The sequence below is a fragment of the Podarcis tiliguerta genome (assembly GCF_965153285.1).
Source record: "Podarcis tiliguerta genome assembly, chromosome: 17".
Lineage (NCBI taxonomy): Eukaryota > Metazoa > Chordata > Lepidosauria > Squamata > Lacertidae > Podarcis > Podarcis tiliguerta.
The window spans coordinates 16,038,771-16,059,253 of NC_139550.1; the positions used below are offsets into that span (position 1 = coordinate 16,038,771).

Below are 20,483 nucleotides of genomic sequence, written 5' to 3' on the forward strand. Positions count from 1 at the left end.
ACAAAGCTGGACAAGAACCACTCGCTGGAAAGACAATGATCTCAGAATTTTTTGCAGCAATATTTCTTTATTGGCAACCAAATTGGCCAGGTGCCTTTCTGATACAAAGACAAAAAATAGCTTAGAAATAAGAGTGGGAGGGGGGAATTTGCCATGTAAGCAAATGGCAAGGCAGCGGGGAGAGAGAAAAGCCTTCCAAGCTTCAACCAAGAAGGTGCAAGGTATATAAACACATGCCATATTCTTTACCATGTATCGTTACAGTTCCCAATGGAGCTTGTATGAAATCCTGGCCCCACACAGGCACTTAGCCAAGATGCGCCAGCAGCATAATTCGCACCCAATGATGCACGTGCAAGACTAGAAGGGGGAAGTGGAGTGCTGCCGGTGTGACCAATTGCTCAGATAATTGTGCAGAACTGTTGACAGGCATTCCATTAGCAGCAGATTGCCCCTATTTAACTGGCAGCTGTGGTACGGCCAAGGCTCCTGCTGCTTGCAAGGGCTTACTTTGAATACACAATGCCAATTACATAGGGCGAACTCTTCAGGTCTTTTGACAGGTACCCTCGAGATTTCCGCAATTAATTTTATTATGCACTTTCTGCCTAAAATGCCCTTGGAAGTAGGGGAAAGTTGTCTAGTATGTGTCTGGGAGGGTGTGTGTGTGTGTGTGTGTGTGTGTGTGTGTGTATAAGGAGTCTTTCAATGGGTGGGTGTGCAGAGGGAGATGAGGAGCTGGAGTTCATTTGGAGACATGAAGTGGCAAAGCACTGCAGAAAGAACTTGAGCTACTCATTAGCTGCATTTAAAATTACAAGAGATCCATGGGTAGAAGTGGAGTCAACCTGATAGTCCTGATATACTCTTGGAACAATTGGAGGAGGGTGGATTTGCATTTAGCACTCACAGCAGTAGCTTTAATTATGCCAAGTATCTCACAATCACAAGTGTACCACTGCTGTTCCAGGAGAAGGAGAGACGTCATCTTACAATCAGCCCAAGATAAAGTAAGAAATACCAGTGTATATACACACAACTCCCCTTCGACTCTGTTACAGGGACACAAAGTTGTTTGGCAGTTTTAATCATTCTCTGAACCAACGTGCTTTTTCCTAAAACCTTACTGCTCCACGTAGCTCAAGCAGCCCTTTGGTTAAATCCAATGGCCAATTGTCGGCAACTGTGCTATGGTTTCAGGATACAGCAGTAATCTGGACACTGAATTGGAGAATACGGTGTCATCAGCAAAGGAACCCAGACCAGGTTCTGGGTTCTGCAACCTGATCAGGGGACCAATGTCTCCAAATCAGGTACCCTATTGAACTTGATGCTAAAGCTCCAGAGTTAGCACCATCACAGGTGACTTCTCCTGGTCCTGAGGAACTAAGTGTCTCCCACTGTACCTTGCTAAGTTCAGCAGCACAGGGAGCACACCGGGTAGGAAGGACACAGAAGTGCCTGTGTCAAAAAGGGAATACAGCCCAGAAGAGATGAACTACAGTAGAGGCAGAGGCCAGAAAGACTTCAGATCGCTCCCAAACATGGTTGGAATAAATCGGTCACTATGAGCTCTCCTTGGAATGGGAAGAACTGACCTGCCGTGATGGATTAACAGGATTAACCTCCCAGAAACCAAATAATCTTCTAGAACACCTGAGGGGGGGGGCAGCATTAAATGAACTTATTATGCTAGCACAAGAATCAACACTAACACAAACAGATTTTCTCCTCTCTCTTTCCCTACCCATCATCTCTGCACCATCCCCAAATCTGCTCTTGAGGGTTGGGGGCGGGGGGACCACAACAGATTTTGGGGCTGTGCAAGGCAAGGGGTGGGGAAAGATCCTTATGCTTTTGAAATGTTCATCATAGTGCTACACTGAATACCATGCACTTGCAAAAAGCAAGAGAAATAGTGTTGCCAAGCCAGTCCCCCCCCCAACACATGGGGGGGGGGAAGCACTGCATAACATTATTGCTTACATCTGAAGTCAAAATACTTTAAATGCCACCTTAGCAGTGACCAATCACCAGGAAGCACAGTGTGATGCAAAGGGAATACCAGTGAACTGACAATGAATGAATCCTCTACAGGACAACAACCTTTTCCATTCTGGAACGGTATCCATCATAATTTTTTTTTTTTGGGGGGGGGGATGAATGAACTTGAGGACAGCTGAAAGGCAAGTGCCACTGTTCAAACACCCTTATAAACTGCAATTCAGTTCTGCCATATGTGAGATTATACATATTTATATATATATATATATAACACACCTTGTTGAGTGGAACACAATCAATCAAGTTTATTACGGCCATGGGCCCATACAGAAAAAACATAAATAACAGCTTGTGGACGTGGGGAAAGAAAAAAGAAAAAAGAAAAAAAAAGAAAGAATAGAAATAAACAGCCGCTAAAACGCCCCTATAACAATAAAATACTGTAAGATGGAATGGCATCCTACACCTTAATTAGCTTGTAGTGCTCCTTGGCGTCGCTTTTGGGTAAGGACCGCGGCCAGGAACCTAGCCACTTTCAGGGTCGTATGGGTATCCTTATCCTGCAAGATTTGGGCAAGGTGGAATGTTGGAGGGGTACCCACTAGTTTCTGAATGATTGATCCCAGCAAATTTGCCCGTAGCACATTAAACAAGGGGCAAGAGAACATAATGTGCTGGAGCGACTCCGGCGTCACCTTATCACATTCGCACATGGCGGGGACTTGGCCCTTTGAGAATCTATGTCTCAGGACATTGGAGGGAAAAACGTTAAACCTCGCTTTGGTGAAGGCCAGTCTATGGGCAACAGTCGAAAGGGAGGAAAGGTATGATGGGACGCAGTAAGTTAAAGTGATACCAATGCTCTGGGGCGAACAAACACCTCCCCCCAGCATATAATTTCGCTGTAAGTCGATGTCGTCCAGTCTTTGGCGGATCAGTCTTTGAGCTGTGATTTGATCTAATTTTAGGGGATCTGAGGGAGAGATTCCATAGCTCAAGAGTTTGGCATGAATTCTACTAGACCAAAGGCTAGAGAATTCATCTCGCCATAGGCATTGGACAAGGTAATGATTTGGTAATCTGTGCCACAATGATAACCAGTAATTGAAGGCTTGCTTCCACAAGCAAGTTTCTAAGGATGTGATCTTCAATTCTAGTCGCATGGCTGCGTTGCTAACGCACATAGGGAGCATTAGGAGCCGACGTAGGAATTGGTTTTGCAGAGTCTCAAGGGGGGCAAGATCTGTCAACACGGCCCAGAGCGGGGCAGCATAAGCGAGCACAGCCACCACTTTTGCCTTGAACACCTTTAGGGCCGAGGGAACATGCAAAGCTCCATCCGAAAAGAAAAATCGGAGGAGCGCATATGACAGAGTTTTGGCCTTATTAAGTAGGTGTTGGATTTGAGCTTTCCACCCCAGATTATATTGGAAAATAACTCCTAGGTATTGAAATTTTAAGACTTGCTCTATTTTTGCTCCACCAAGCTTCCATTTATATAATCTCCGACTTCTGGAGAAAATCAGAATCTTGGATTTGGCATAGTTGATGGTTAATTGGTTGAGTTGACAATACGTGGCAAAGATCTTCAGAGCTCTGGTTAGTCCAACACGTGTAAAAGATAGAATTACTGCGTCGTCCGCATATAAAAGGAGTGGGCAACGATAATCCGCTAGTCTAGGCGCGTGTGTACTTGGAGATGAGTTAACTAGGGGTGCTCGCATGTCGCTGATGAATAGGTTGAATATGAGTGGAACACATGCACAAAAATCTTTTCTGCTCTTGAGATATTCAAAAATAATTGCTGGATTTGTAGCTAGCTCATTTAATTAAAAAAGAAAAAAGTCCTTAATTAATATGAGCATGATTTGGATAGCTTGGTTCATTTCTCATCCTTTCCAGAAAGAATTTAATCATTTATGGAGTTAACAAGGAATAGTTAATAAAAGGATCCACTTATTTTTAAATAAATAAATAAAGTTCAGCTTCAGAATTTACCCTTAGGCTGCCACTGAAAAATAAAAGCCTTGGGTGAAAACAGTTTTTAAAATAATGGGGTTTTATTCTCATCCCTAAATTCCTTGTAAGACCAGATGTTTATCATGCATGTTTACATGATAAAGCGTGTCCTACCTCAAAGAGGGCAAGTGTTGCGGTGAGACCTGGAGACTGACCTCCTGTGTTGTGGGTGGATATATTGGACAGCCACAATACCCGATTGGTAGGTCCCTCATTGCTGGGTTTAATCTGGCCAATGGGGTACAGTCTAAACGGATCGAGGGACCTATATATATGCACGTAACCCAGAGCTTCCTCTTTCAGCTCATGCATCAGAACACCCGCCCACCTCTCCCTATATTTAGGGCATTTTGTGACTGACCTTGCTATGCTGTCGTGTGTGGTCTGTTGTTGGGACAGGGGCACGGCAGGAATTTTTCCCACTTGGCTGATTGGCTGTTGCCATTTGGGTTTCACCTCCTGCGTAGCAAATCGTCACAACTTGTAAGGTTGCGGATAGGCACTGGTTCAGGTGACAGGGATGGGAGAATGGTTTTGCCATCCCTATGTGAAGGGTATTCCATTAAAGGAATCCAGGGACTCAACTTGGTTTGGTCAACCCCCGTAAGGGGGTTGTGCCCGTGCCTGAGTCCAGGGGAGCATCTGGGGAGTGGACATAGTCTGCTCCCAGGCTTTCTGCCTACCTCAGGTGTTCACACTTGGCTGACCTATGATAGAGCTCTGGGTCAGCGCTACATGCAAGGCTGCAGGGAGCTAGTCGAACCAGAGCCTATGCAACCACTAAGTCTCTGTAATCAATAAAGTTGTGGCCTAAATTCTGCCAAAATCCAAAACAAAAATTTGAGTCAAATGTGTGCTTATTTAGGGAGGTCTGAACATGCAACTACAAGTTCTGAAAACAAAAGTCACCATGTGCTCATAAGATAGTCTAACGAACAAACATAAAAGAACTGCAAGAATGTCTATGGATCTGCATCCAAGACAACTTTGTTCTCAGTTGTTTACATCATTTCACAAGCATGCAAATTATTGTTTGCCCAAGTAAATGACTTCAGGTAAAATTGTTGAAAGGATTTCAGATTGCTTTGCACTTGGCTGCTACATCATGAGGAAGACATATGCCAGGGCAGTTACTAATGTGCCTTTTTACACATTTGCTATGCTTTTAACATTGATCCAAAGTTTTTGAGCAAGACACAGTCTTAAGTCTTTGTGAGCTTACCATAAAGCAAAGTACTTTTCGTGTTCTTCATTCAAGCTTGGACGTACATCGAGAGACCCACGAGAAGCAAAGTTCTGTATTTTGTAGTGTTTCCAGAAGGATCTCCTGTTAGAAAACAAAGAAGAAATCTTAAGAATTCATGGAGAGAGTACCATTTTCTTTATAACTTCTGTGTTAATCAAACCATACAAATAATAATCCAGCTTCTGGTATACCTCTCAGGTTCATGATCAGCTGAGTTAAAACAACACATTTGAGGAGGCTGGTTGCTACTAACCAGTATGAGGAAGATGTCATGACAACATTGTCAGTGTTGATGACTTTTGTCCTACTCAGTTGCTAAAAGTAAAAGAATGTGTCTTGCCAAATGCAAGGTGGTTCTTTTTACGAGATTCAGAAGCAATACAAACACAAGTGAGTGAGAAGATTAAATATTAACAAAAAACAAAGAGGGCTCAGGTATGAAAGGGTGGAAAGTAGGGCACAGGAAGCAGTTGCTGAGTCATGCTCATGTGCTGACAGCAACATCTAAACCTGCAACCAACACTTCCCTTCCCATACCCTTAGCCAATCTTACCAGACAGCAAAATTTAGCAAGAAATCTTAAAACACCAAAACACTCCTGACAAAAGGTTAGGAGTCAACTCACTGCAATGGATTCGATGGCCCTTGTGGTCTCTTCCAACTCTATGATTCAATGACTATCTGCATCCCTGAGTCACATCTGATGTTCGTGTGTCCACTTTCAGTTCTGTATCTTTCCTGTTACCAGTTGATTCTCCCTCTCGTCTCTCCCTAGCATATTCAGAAGCTGAATTTCACACGTTACCCCTCTCCCCAGATCAATAATTAGAACCATGCACCTGAATGCACCAACTCTAATCAACAGTTACTCTTTAAGAATATTTCTTTTTCTAACGTGTCAGGTGGGAGGGGGAACCTGAAATCAAGTAACTGTGCTGAACTAGATTAGCCGGCCATCAGCTTCTCTATTTCAGCAACCTAAGGCTTTTGTATCTGACAGCACACTTCCTCATTAAGCATCTCTCTCTCTTCAGTATATGCAAATATGATGAGATTCTCACTCTTGCATAAGCCAATTAATTTACAGGATGAATAATAAGCATGGCAATCAGAAGAGCGCACTTAACACTGGTCGTCTTTGAGATGGGACTGTGCATGTGCCCTTTTCCCCTTCAATTAATAGCTGATGGTCAATTTGCCAACTGTGTTACTGCTGGAGTCATAGAATCATAGAACGGTAGAGTTGGAAGGGACTCAAAGGGTCATCTGGTCCAACCCCCTGCAGGAAATTGGAAAGACACAAGGTAGCTAAAATAATAATAATAATAATAATAATAATAATAATAGGATGCTACCCAAAGCTATATATACACACTTTGTGTAGTCAGCACACACAACAAGTAACTATCCTCTGGATCGGGGGTAGGCAACCTAAGGCCCGGGGACAGTCAACTTCTCAATCCGGCCCACAGACGGTCCTGGAATCAGCGTGTTTTTACATGAGTAGAATGTGTCCTTTTATTTAAAATGCATCTCTGGGTTATTTGTGGGGCATAGGAATTCGTTCATTTTTCTTCTTCTTCGAAAATATAGTCCAGCCCACCACATGGTCTGAGGGACGGTGGACTGGCCCACGGCCTAAAAAGGTTGCTGACCCCTCTAGATATTGAACATCTTTGATTTTGTGATGCTTTTCTCAGATCAGACAAATACCAAAGTCTTTATTTAATGACAAAATGTGTTTAGAAATATGTGCTTGGTAATAAATAAACTGTATGAATTCTTACTTTGTGAAAAAAGGTCAAAACAGTATTTAATACTTTAATATCTTTATTCTGGCACCAATATTTCTTCTTCTTTTTTACTACAGTGTAATTCAGAAAAAGGATGAAACAGACTTATGAACATGCAAGTCTGACACAGAGCAGAAACTGACTGAATAATTCATTCCTAACAGCAACCATAGCACAGCTTGATTAAAACCTGTACGGTTCTCTCTTAAGGATGTTCAGAACCCACTTCCGAAATTTCTCTGAGCTTCTCCAAACTCATAGCACATTCCTCAAAACTCCAACCTAGGTTTGCCTGAGAAGGAATCTCAAGATTCACCAATTTAATTTTTATTTGTAAGAATTGTTAAACTGAGGATACAGAATGCAAAGCTGAAATGCATGGGCTTAGCCTAGATGTGGTTTGTCTAAGCCAATCCAGAAAGTATCCAGGTTAAATTTTGTGTGCATACCTCATCAAAAAGGTATTTAGTAGAAGTGATTAATGTTCCGGGCCTCACTATCACCCAACAAGAAATAAGGTGTGCCCCCACAAAAGCCATGGCAGCTTCATATTGCGAGGAAGTGTTGGCAATAGCGAAGCAAATGCCTTTTAAAGAAACTTGTTCACCTTACTGGATTTGAGGAATCTGTGATAAGTGAACAAAGACTGCACATAGTACTGATGTTGAGTACTGAAGCTAGTAGACAATGGAGCCCTATAAGCACTCTCTGCCATGATCCACTGTTCTAATGCCAGTGTCAGAAAACTGGGCTACAGTAAGTCGCTGATGTAACCCAGTTAAGCACCTGTTACCCATTTACTTGTTTGTTAAGCACATCTTCAAAGTTTCTTCTCATGCATCTGTAATGTGTCAAATGCATTCTGACGCTATATGAAGTGCAATTCCCATAGAAGCCAGGATCTGAGGTTCTCAGAAATTCAGATATTACAATGTTGGCATCTAATTAAATAGGTTAGACAGGCCCGCTGCTCTCCCTAAAGCACAAAACTCTTCAGACCCAGTTGCCTGAAAGCCAATTAGTAAAGACGTTGCTCGTTGTGTTCTGGGAACTAAGGCTATGATCTGAAAAGCAGTGATATAAATATTAATACTTTCACTTGCTGTTCTGACATCTCACTAGTCTGAAACAATAGGCCTGCCATCTTGCGTGAGCGAACTTCTTTTAAGTCATAAGTTCAGATGACAGATTGGGTCCAGGTCATAAACTAAGTTGACAAGCAAAACCCATTAGTATTCTTGACTCTCAAAGATACCATAATGTTTAAAGAAATGAAGACAAGTTATAGGTGAAGTGTGTTCACATTAGAATTTGAAACACAGTGGAATGGAGACGCAACCTCAAAAATATGTCATAGGTCTCATTCACATAACCATTATAAGCCAGATGAGCAGATGCATGAACCTCATATTGAGGTCAGACTGTTGGCCCATGTAGTCCAGTGCTGTCTATTCTGATCGGGACTGCATTTTCAAGATTTCACATATTACCTAACTGCTGAGTTCTTTTGAACTACAGATGGTGGGGATTAATCCTGCACCATCTACATCATGCGGGGAATAAGCTCTGTCATTGAGCTATGCGAAATACAGGGGGGTTATGTAGTTTTTTTCAGTGGTTTGTACCACACACACACACACACACTTAAAAACTAAACCTAGATGAGTTCCAAGAAACACATTATTGTTAGAAATTCCTGCTCCATTAAAACCAAAGTGGGTTTGCAATCTATTTCTATCAAAGGACTGCAGCCTTGAAAGCCTTTGATATGTTCTAAGTCCTCCAATGCTGCTAATCAATCACGGATTTGGGACTATGAAATCATTTTTATTTATTTTCTATCCACTTTTCATTGGAGGTCTCTCAAACTCGACAAAGAGCTTTGCTTATTGCCACCAACTAGCATCTGGTAAGAAAAGTCACAGGTTTCTTGTGATGATGCTATAAACTTTGTGGCAGCACTAGAACTTCCTTTGACTAGATTTTCTACCAAATTTCACCTCAAGAAATTATGAACTGACAACCTAGCAGTTAGAAAGCACGTCAAAGTGCAAGTAGATAAATAGGTACCGCTTTGGCGGGAAGGTAAACGGTGTTTCTGTGCGCTGCTCTGGTTTCACCAGAAGTGGCTTAGTCATGGCCACATGACCCAGAAAAACTGTCTGCGGACAAACGTCGGCTCCCTCAGCCAGTAAAGCGAGATGAGTGCTGCAACCCCAGAGTCGTTCACGCCTGGACTTAACTGTCAGGGATCCCTTTACCTTTACCTTTTTAATGTTATAGGAATTCTAAGGTCTTAAATATAGAATAAATGTTGATAATTGCACATGGTAAACACACATATGTAAATATATAAACCACATGTCTAAAATAGTACAGGAGAGCAATCTAAAAGCCATCTTGGCTCGGCTAAAGATTCTAAATATTTCCTCTGCCTCCTTAATGAGAGCCATTGTGGTGTAGTGTTTGAGAGCGGTAGTCTTGTAATCTGGGGAACCGGGTTCGCGTCTCCGCTCCTCCACATGCAGCTGCTGGGTGACCTTGGGCCAGTCACACTTCTTTGAAGTCTCTCAGCCCCACTCACCTCACAGAGTGTTTGTTGTGGGGGAGGAAGGGAAAGGAGAATGTTAGCCGCTTTGAGACTCCTTAAAGGGAGTGAAAGGCGGGATATCAAATCCAAACTCCTCCTCCTCCTCCTCTTCTTCTTCTTCTTCTTCTTCTTCTTCTTCTTCTTCATCCCCCCTTGCCTGAGAACAGGGAGGCAGGTAGCAATCAGGGGAAGTTCCTGAAGGGATTCCTCTCCTATATCTATGAACCTCCTTTGTATTAATTGCCATTGTTTGCCCGGATGCTCTGCACTGAGGGATATCTGACGGGCATCCTGATTGTCTTATCAAATGCTAATGTTTTGCGTAAACTATGTTTGGAACTATGTAAAACTTGCTAAATCCTCAGGAGTAAAACACCTTGGCTTGCCTGAGCCACAGTAACCCCACCTTGCGTGTGATGTAATTTCTGACTTTTTGTAGAGGAGATGCCCTTCTTCTCCATGCCAAAATGCAAACCCTTAAAAGAGATGTTTCTTCTTGGTTCTGGCTCTCTTGCCTCCTTGCAAGGAAGGGAGGGAACTCTATTGCAACAGAAAAATAAAGATCTGCCTTGCTTTCATTGCATCCTGCCTCCATCCATTCACCTCTGACCAAGCATGGACTTAGGGGACTCAGTCCCTTGGGGAGTTGAGCAGCAAAAGCCAACCACCCCTATTTTTTCTATATCAGTAAAAAGAAGACGAGGATGAAGGGGGGCATGGAGAAGACGAAGATGGCACTGGGGCAGGAGTGGTGCTGGTGGCAATGATTAAGATGGGGGTGGGGGTGGCACAACCAGTCACTTACGCCAGGCCTGCTGAAAGCTTTTAACAACTATCTGTTCCTCTGAAGAAAATGTTGCAACGGTGGTTCCTTATTGAGGAAAAACTCAACAAAAAAACTTTCTCAAGGAAAGAGGAAGCTATTGATTTACCAGGCCCTTTCCTATTTACCCATACCAAGGGATCTGGAACGGGGACAGAAAAGCTTTCTCCACAAAGAAGCTAGTTCAAAATTGGGACTGCCGTGCTTCTTTGTGCTACAGTGGCCACCATCCACTCCCATTTTGTCTCATCACCCTATATTCACTTCGACAGTAATTTCCGTCAATAAGGAGAGCTTTTCAACGTGCCCGTAGAGCATTACTTCAGCATGGTGACATCCTGTAATAGGAGGAAGCTTTTAGTGTGGGCTTCAAAGAAATCTACCACTCCCACTGCCGGCAACAATTGGCCAATTTACAGAAATTGGCCCATAGGAAGGAAAAGAATGAAAGAGCTATGGGAGACTTGAAAAAAAGAAATGGGAGAGAAAGGGTAGGATAGTCCTTAATCATTCATTTCTGAAGTATTTCCAGAGAAGGACACTTCCCAAATCTTCTGAAGCTTATTTTTTTTTTATATGAAAAGAAGAAGAAGGGAGACAATTTGTAAAGGTAGAACTCAAGGAATTACATCTTTTGTGCATACTGTTATTTAATGTCTTCACTGTAAGGTAAAGGTAAAGGTACCCCTGCCCGTACGGGCCAGTCTTGACAGACTCTAGGGTTGTGCGCTCATCTCACTCTAGAGGCCGGGAGCCAGCGCTGTCTGCAGACACTTCCAGGTCACATGGCCAGCGTGACGATGCTGCTCTGGCGAGCCAGAGCAACACACGGAAACGCCGTTTACCTTCCTGCTAGTAAGTGGTCCCTATTTATCTACTTGCACCCGGAGGTGCTTTCGAACTGCTAGGTTGGCAGGCGCTGGGACCGAACAACGGGAGCGCACCCCGCCGCAGGGATTCGAACCGCCGACCATGCGATCAGCAAGTCCTAGGCGCTGAGGTTTTACCCACAGCGCCACCCACGTCTTCACTGTAGGTCATAGCAAAAGCAATACCTTCATTCTCAACATAATTAATGTTCAAGCATTTGCTCTGCCAAACATTTCCTAAAGCAATAACCCCATATGACTCCAATTTGTTTGGGAATAGGGTAAAATGGTCTGTCTAAAGCTGGATGAAATGTTTTATGCCAGGGGTGCGGGGGAGATTCTCTTTCTTAGGGTTACAATCAACCATTTTATTAAAAGCTTATTCTTCTTTTTAAGGACATAACATCTGTTTAATTCCCCTGGTGGCTGGAATACTTAAGATGGTTTTCCCGAGGTTGCAGTTCTAACATCTACAAACTATAGAGAATCAATCAATGAACACAACCCTTTGTCAATATTGGTATGTTATAGCTCATAATGTTCCCTTGCTTATAGACTCAAATGCTCCTTTAGATCAACAACAACAACATTGATTTACCCAAAAATGATCCATAGATGGTATTTAACTCCAAGCAGATTGGCTAAGATGTATAAGGTGGAATCAAGACATGTTGGAAATGTAAAGAAGAAGAAGGAACCATTTTCCATATGTGGTGGATATGCAAAAAAGTTAAAGTATTTTGGGAAATGATATATAATGTGATTTAAAAAGTTCCAAACAACTCCCCCCCCCCCAAAAAAAAAGAGAGAGACATTTATACTAGGAATTGTTCAGAGTTTCCCAGGAATCAGAGAAAAACATTTATGTATGCAACAGCGGCTCAGATTCTGCTATCCCAAAAATGGAAAGTAAGAGAGGTTCCGAGTAAGGGAGATTGGCAATTTAAGATGATAGAATATGAAGAATTAGCAAGTAGAATAAGAGAAGAACAGGTAATTAAAGATGAGTGGAAATTTTTGTTGAGTATATTGAAAATAATTCTGTACAGTTAAAAATGCTGGCAGTATTAAAGTAATTCAAGAGCATAACATATTTTGAACTGATGTAAGATAGGGAAATTAAATTGCTTGGATATATTAAAATATGCAGAAATGGTGGATTAGTTAAATGAACCTTGGAAGGGGAGGTAGGAAAGTCAATGAATGTATGGTAGAATAAAAGGTGCTTAATTTCAAATGTAAAATTAAAAAAATTAATACAAAATATTTTACAAAATGTATTTCTTTTCCTGAATGTCGAAATATGAGAAGCTCAGAAGCTTGACCTGAAGTCTGACTGTTTCTCCTGAGCAAGGTTATCCATCTGAACCCAGCGTGTTTATGTATGAAGCAGGAGTTCAGCATGCAATTCTCTTGTGAATGCCAGTCAAGATGACTACTCTGCAATTTTAAAGATGACTTCTGTCCTCCTTCCTAGAGATGAGTACAATGATATCAAAGATCTTGAACCTTATGCTTTGAACCGCCCTGAGATCTTCATCTGAAGGGCAGTATACACGTTTCAGAAATTAATAAATCAATGTTTTTCTCTGAAAGATTAGTACATGGAAGAAGTCACCCACAAAAGCCATATTTCTAGAACTTAACGCTTGTAGAGAAAACTCTCAGATGTATTGTGTAAGAAGAATCAGGTCTGTCTTGAGTACCAATTATGTTGGGATGGAATATGTGATTTGTAGATGAATCATGCCAATTGATTTTAGAGTTTTAAATCAGCAGTGGGAGAAGACCTGTGGGCCAAATCAGGCCCTGCCTGGGGTCTTAATCTGGGCCACGTGGCAGGGAAAGAAGTGGCTGTAAAGGAACAATTTGAAGCCTTAAAGTGTGCTCCTGATTGTTCCTTAACAGCAAAGCTTGTTATAAGCACTGATCAGCTGATTGCAATGACAGTCGTTTAGACAGCCCCCATCTGTACCCCAAGTGTTGACGCAACCCAGTAAGTGACTCAGAGACAAGTGCGGGTGAAAACTAGCCACAACTTTCTCAACATGCAGGCTAAGGATTGGCAATGGCATTGTGGAGAGGGGGCTAGATCTCCTTCCGATCTGAAGCCCAACCATACTCATGGCACACTTACCAGATATCCTCTTGGAAGTCACCTAGCGCTGAGGTCCCAGCAAGGCATAAGGCCAAGTGAATGAGACCACTGGAAGGTTCAAGATTGCTACTGATCAGCCCAGCCCACCCCAGCTAGGGCCTGGGGCTATTCGCCTCTCAAGGACCCCTGAAGGATACCCCAACTTATGCCATTCCCGTGAAGTTGTGAAAGAGAAGAAACGTCTAACAAAACTTTCTTTCTTTCTTTCTCTTTCTTTCTTTGAAGTCTCAACATGTAACCAATGACAGTATATGAAGAGGCGTTCTATAACTTTTTTTGGACTCCTTTTCAATGCTAATTCAAACGCATACTCTCCCAGCTGTAGTCTGAAGTGTTGCAGTTCCAGGAACACAAATGATTTATCTCTGCGTATGTTGTTGACCCCAATATGTCTTCACTCATCACCATCTCATCTCACACATATGGCCCCCCAATATTCTAGGCATCTCAACTTTCCCCTCGTTCTCACTATTTTAAAATATAAGTCCATCCTCTGCATTCTGCAGTCACTACTAATGCCAAGTTTTCATAATTACAGCATATTACAATTCTGATTTTTTTTTACACAAATCTATCTATGTGTGTAATTTAAGCAACATCTCAAACATCCATATTTATATACCACTGCTTGCCTTGCTAGAAATGCTAATAAGCATATCATTATTCCATCTGTCTCAAACTAGGTGTCAGTACGAATTTCTATTATCAGTAGCAATACATTTCCACAAATGCAATTTCTAAGATAAAAACTTCATCAATTGAAGGGTGTGATTTCTGACTTGACTCCTTTTAACATTTTACATCCTTCCTCTTCATCAAGCAAATCTTTACGCCAGCTCTCACGGAGAAGTGTCAAAAATAAAATGACAGAAATATCATTTAATTCTTAGAGCCGTCTTTCAAATATGTATATTGAAAGACAGTTTCACCAGTCATAACCTACCAACTTACCTTTTCTGTTTCCTCTAAAATGCTGAGCAAGTGATTCTTCTAAACAGTCTAATATTCTTATCCTTAAGCTAGTATAGGCTAAGAAATCGTAAGTTCTCATAATTGCTCACTTTAGAGTCTGATCCGAACAACATGACATGAATGAGTTCAATGGAATTTACCTTCAAGAATGTTCACAGCACTTGTCATCCTCCCCAAGATTTCCCCCCACCAACAATGCTATACCAAATGTGCTGAATCACCACTGATTGTTCATTGCAACTATTACCGTATTTTTTGCCCTATAGGACGCACTTTTCCCCCTCCAAAAATGAAGGGGAAATGTGTGTGTGTCCTATGGGGCGAATGCAGGCTTCGTGCACCTCTCCGCAAGCAGCGGGAGACCAGCGCTGGGCTCCCACTGTTTGCGGAGAGTTGCCTGCATGCTGAAGCCTGCCCGCGCTGAGCTCAGCGCGTCCAGGCTTCGTGGACCTCTCAGCAAGCAGCGGGAGCCAGCGCTGGGCTCCCACGGCTTGTAGACAGCTGCCTGTTTGGGGGCTGTCTGGGGAAATAATTTTTTCCCCTTTATTTCCCCCCCAAAAAACTAGGTGTGCCTTATGGGACGGTGCGTCCTATAGGGCGAAAAATACGGTAATATGATTTCAGTACCCTGGGAAAATTATTGTGATCAAAATCCAGAGTTTTCAGGCAAATAAGAAGACTACCCACAGCTCTTGAGCTCTGGGAGTTTTCCCAGTCAACTTGATTTCATTTTTTTTGGGGGGGGGGAATCTCTCTCACACACAGCCATGCAGTTTTTAGACAGCCAAGGTCACAGAATGACTCTGAAGTTTATGGAGTTCCTGATATGCCTAAAGACAATTATTCAATCCAACTGAGAAACATGAGAACCTTCCCCTTTGCCTTATATTTTGGGGCATGCACTGAGCTGACACAGGAATGGATTCAGTGCAGTCTTTAGCATATGCGCTGCCGGGGTGCAAAGATCTGCCCAGCGCCCCCAAATTTAGTTTAGCCCCCGAATTAACTGTTCTTATGCTTATGTCAGACACCCTGCTTAGGCATTATCTCTTGTTTACGAAAGAAGGGAGGAAAAAGAAACAAACTTTTTTATTTGCTTCTTTATTTACAACAACAATCATAATTTTATTATTTATACCCCGCCCATCTGGCTGGGTCTCCCCAGCCACTCTGGGTGGCTTCCAAAAAAATTTAAAATACTATAATACATCAAACATTAAAAGCTTCCCTAAACAGGGCTGCCTTCAGATGTCTTCTAAAAGTCTGGTAGTTGTTGTTCTCTTTGATATCTGGTGGGAGGGCGTTCCACAGGGAGGGTGCCACTACCGAGAAGGCCCTCTGCCTGGTTCCCTGTAACTTGGCTTCTCGCACTGAGGGAACCGCCGGAAGGCCCTCGGTGCTGGACCTCAGTCAAAACACTTAAGTATACAACACCAGCACACTTAAACTCATAAGTATTGTTTAGGCACCTACTTAGGAGAAACATCAGTTATGTAAAAGGTGCCGCAGACCCCGCTGCTGCAGAGCAGCATAGCTCAATATAATACGTAACATATTTTGATGTAAGAGTTAATTTTGTGTGCACAGCGCCGTTCAAAATGACAAGCGTCGTTGTTGAGTCAAGTGTCGCCATTGTGAATGACAAGAACCTCTGCTGACGCAGCACGTCTTTGGTAAATGAACACACAAAGTCAAAAGTCCTTTAGTGAAACAGTAGGTATACATTTCGGTAATACCTAGGCATATATGTATTTTGTTTTTCTAGCTTGATCAAAATTATTTATTATTTCATAACAGGTAGGTAGTTAAGAGCTTAGGCGGCTTCAGCAGCAGGTGCCTGGTGCCCCCAGAATTTGGCACCCTGGTGTCCCGCATCCCTTGCACCCCCAGGTAAAGACGGCCCTGTATGGATTCAAATATGAATTTGAATTATCTTTTAAAATGGAAAATTGCAGATCAATGCTGAAAGGAACTTTTGCATAAGAAGATGTGAAACTGACATGGACAGTAAAAAGACTGGTCCATCCATTTCTAGGAATGGCCTCTTCTCATTTCTTCCACTGCAGCAGCCAGATAGGAGGGCTGCTGCTACATAACTGTTATGGAAGAGCAAATGGAGCTCTTTGGTTTCCCAGGTAAGCCAATGGCATGAGCCTTGGGTTCTTACCTCTTCTCCTGCTGCAGCCGGGTGGAATTACCAGCAAGCCTACATCACTTGCTCTCTCTCACCTAATACGATGTTGTATTCAACTCACCAACATTAGGCTAAATCATTTTGCAGATTATTTTGACCACTCTTATTACTTGTTTTGTGTCAATCAAGCAGAATATAAATTGTATGAACTAAAGAAATTATACTCTACTAGCAGCCTCATACCTGGATTGTGTGGGAATTCTATGAAACCCCCCAAAATAGTGTTCAGTCAGCCATCTTGATTCAAACTGGCATCCAACTGTGTCCTAACATAGCCTGGGTACAGTAGGACTGCCATAGGTTTGGATTTTCCCCGACATTACAGGGATTTGAAGCGCCCGGGAGAAATTTCTAAAAGGCGGTGCTTTGTCCTGGATTGTAGGCATGTCAATCCTGTTTGTTATGCAGTGGTATGTACTTTTTGAAATATGGCAACCCTAGGATAAGGGAACCATCACACTAAATTTGGGTACGATACTAAGAGGTGTCCAAATGCAAAACAAGCCAACAGGTAGATGAGGAGCAGGGAGAATGGAAGCAAGGAGTTGGCTTCATCAGTATTAACCCAAATGCCAGAAACATGACTACATGCTTTCATTTCCCTTCTACTCCTTTTCTAAGTTGAGATGTTAGGCTTGCTCTCTTGCTACAGGAAAGTACCAACACGTGACTGAGTTATTACTGAAGTTATTATACCATCGGACTCAAAATCAGTCTGCAGGCATTGAAAGCAAATATGGAAACAGCAGGAGAGAAGGGGGAAGAACCTGTGTTTCATTGCCTGGAGTACATGTGAAAACAAGGGAACCGAATGAAGTTTGACGAAATGTTCTTTTATATTCACTCACTGTTCCTTTTCACACCAAGGACCCAAGCAATACTGGCGAAACATGTTTTGACTTCTCAAATATCAGAGTTAGCTCGTTAACTCCTCCTCACTCACACCGCTCTGTAGCAACAAGATTGACAGCCTCGGTTGCCCTTGGAACTCTGAGAAAAAATATTTCATAGGTCCATTCATTTCCCAATGAAAACTGTTTATAGGCATATTTGAGAACAGTATAATAGGAGCCGCACTGTGTCATGGTGTGGAGAGTGTTGAAGAAAGAGTAGTGAAATCGCAGCTAGGAAGCTTAAACTGACATCCTTCTTTGGAAATTAAACCAATGTCCAGATTTGTAGAAACTTATAGTAATAGATGAATTTAAAAGTAATATTTACAGTTGCGTGCTTCTCCAAGCATGGGTTTACAGTCTCTTCTTCTAAATTAAAAACAACTGCATTTTCCTCTCTTTCCAGAGCTCAGCACGTTCAGCCTTCTGTATCTCAACTGGACCATGCCCTGAAGCTCCTATGAGAGATTTCCACTTTTACCGTCTCCTGCAGCATTGCTGTCTTTCATTCAAGCTGAGAAGAAACACAGCAACACTCTATTCAACTGAGCAGTGTTCACAGTGGATTTGAAAACACAGTACTCTTGCTTCCCATAAAATGGGCTCTCTCCTTCACTATATACCTCCCATATGACCAATATTAGCCAATCACATGATAACTCTCGAGAATTCTGCTACCAACCCATCAAATTTAAACACACAGCAACGCATACAAGCATTTACAATTTCAGTTAATTAAATTACTATACTTAACAGAGAGGGCTTCAGCAGGCCATTCTGAATTAGAAGTGTCCCTGGGCTGATTTGACTTGTTGCAGTTTTTCTGCAATTTGAGCTGGTAGCAATTTTTTGTTTTGTTTTTTACCAGTTGAAAAAATGTATTTCACCCAATCCCTGAAGATCCCAAAAAAATCTTTTTGGTCCAAAAAGTTTGGACCAAATACTATGATCCAGCACTACACATTTATGGCAGCCAAGGATCAACAAATTCTATTCTTGACTTTGTCCTCACTGCAGATCTTATAGAACCCCATAAGAGAAGTTCTACAGATGAAGACTGGATTTATCAATACTTAAAATAACTTTCAGAAAAGTGTGGTCTACCTGTTTAGAGTAGGACAACCTTTTCAGAAATCAAATATTTCTTTCAGACATAAACAAAATCACATACGGATATCAGAAATAGAGGAAATTCATGATGGTGCAGAAATAATAGTAATACAGCCTTGGATTTGCAGTTTACACGCTTGATAAGTAGACGTGCCAGATCAAGCCCCCATTCTTCCAGAAAACAGTCTGGCCTCCTTTCCCTTTCCTGGCAGCCCAAACTAATAGAGGCAAGCAAAGATCCCTTCCAAGCATTCATTTTCTAGTGTCTCGAGTGACACCTTGGCACTGAGTCAATCTGTGCACTCCTCATCAGCAGAAGTTGCTAAGGGAGGCAGAGAACAGCTGGGACAGTGAGGTACTGCTTGCTGATTGAGCTAGCCGCTTCTATTTATTTGTGGTGAGGGTGAGCAAACAGTGTTGCTCTCTCCTTGCTGAACAGCTGGACAAAGCAAGTGGACAGTGGGGAGAAAGCACTTGCACTTGTACAACCTACAAGGCAGCTCTGGCTCAGGATCCTAGCAGAATCCTAAATTTAGCACAGCAGATATCAGTATTGTTATATTACAAAGGGCCCCCTTGACTTTAACACTGTCAGCAACACAGATTGCCTTGCCAGCCGGTAACAATGGTGCCAGGGCACTCTCACTATGGCAATGACAACACTTGTGATAAATTCTGCAGACTGTTATGCTGGGGCAGCGATTACCTGTTGTATTCATTAGTCATTCCTTCACCATTTCAGAAACCTGTTATCAAAAAGTTGATGCCATAGTGGATTATAAAGCACTACATAAAGTAGAACACTATTCACATTAAATACATTACAAAATAATTTTTAAAAACTTTTAGTAATTATTAACTGTAGTGGATATGCATGCATAGGCATAGAAATCTCACACACAGACATAATTTGGAGGTTCCTCTTCTGAAGTGGATAGGAGGAGAAATCGGAAGCTTTTGTGTCTCTTTCTAACTACTCATGGTTTAGTGTTACATCTGAACCCAGGCAAACTGTGGTTAGCCTTAACTGTGGTTTCCTGAAGCCAGTCAGCTACAAGCTCTGGTCTATGGAGTTGGCTTTTCTCAATAAATATGAAGTTTAGACATCACCATTTAGGTTTCACGTGTAATGTTAAACTACAGTTACTGAAAAATGGAAGCAAAGGCTCCCAATCTCCACTTTTGAGCCATGCCAGAGAAGATGGGTGGGAAAATGCAAAAGCCCATATGCAGTGGTCAACTGTTGCTTAGCATCATGTTCAAATATGCATGAATACGGAGTGTTCCTCCAACCACTGCAATGCTGAACATTAAGAGATGGAACAGGGAGCGGAGCTGGGCATAGAATATTAAAGTTGCTAACTTTAATAGATGTAAGCTAGACAGGCATGCCTGACCAGGAAGCAGCCTTGCCAATTTAAAAAGACAGCCACGCACATGGCTAGAAGCTGAGGTATTCAATCCAGATTCATCACAGGACTGAGCAGACTCTCAGCATGTCAATTAGTTTCACTGTTTTTATCTTTGCCTACCTGTCATCCATTTTTTACACCGTTCTCCTGCAAATTCCTGTCTGCCATTTCAAAGCAATACATTAAACCCCTTCCTTCATGAATGTGTGCGTACTCAAGTAAATCAATAAGTCCATTTACTGTTGCTGCACAGGACTGCATGCCAAATATATCCATTAAAAAGCTATCTGTAGGTGAAGGATAATTTGGGAATTCAAGCTTTGGGCAACCTAATGAATTCCAAATTTAAGTCACTGATCCTCTCCTACCGAGCTCCCCATGGAGGGAATAAAAACCTTTA

The 20,483-nt window shown here is 42.2% G+C and overlaps 1 protein-coding gene across 5 annotated transcripts in view; it reads right to left on the reverse strand.

Annotated features, from left to right (window-relative positions):
- Positions 1-20,483, reverse strand: part of LINGO2 (leucine rich repeat and Ig domain containing 2) — a 532,585-nt gene that overhangs the window by 426,794 nt on the left and 85,308 nt on the right. For all 5 annotated transcript variants that reach the window (XR_014506293.1, XM_083420023.1, XM_083420019.1 and 2 more), the window contains exon 2: positions 5,246-5,350. The gene's annotated coding sequence lies outside the window, so the exon portion shown is untranslated. The remainder of the gene's footprint in view (positions 1-5,245; positions 5,351-20,483) is intronic.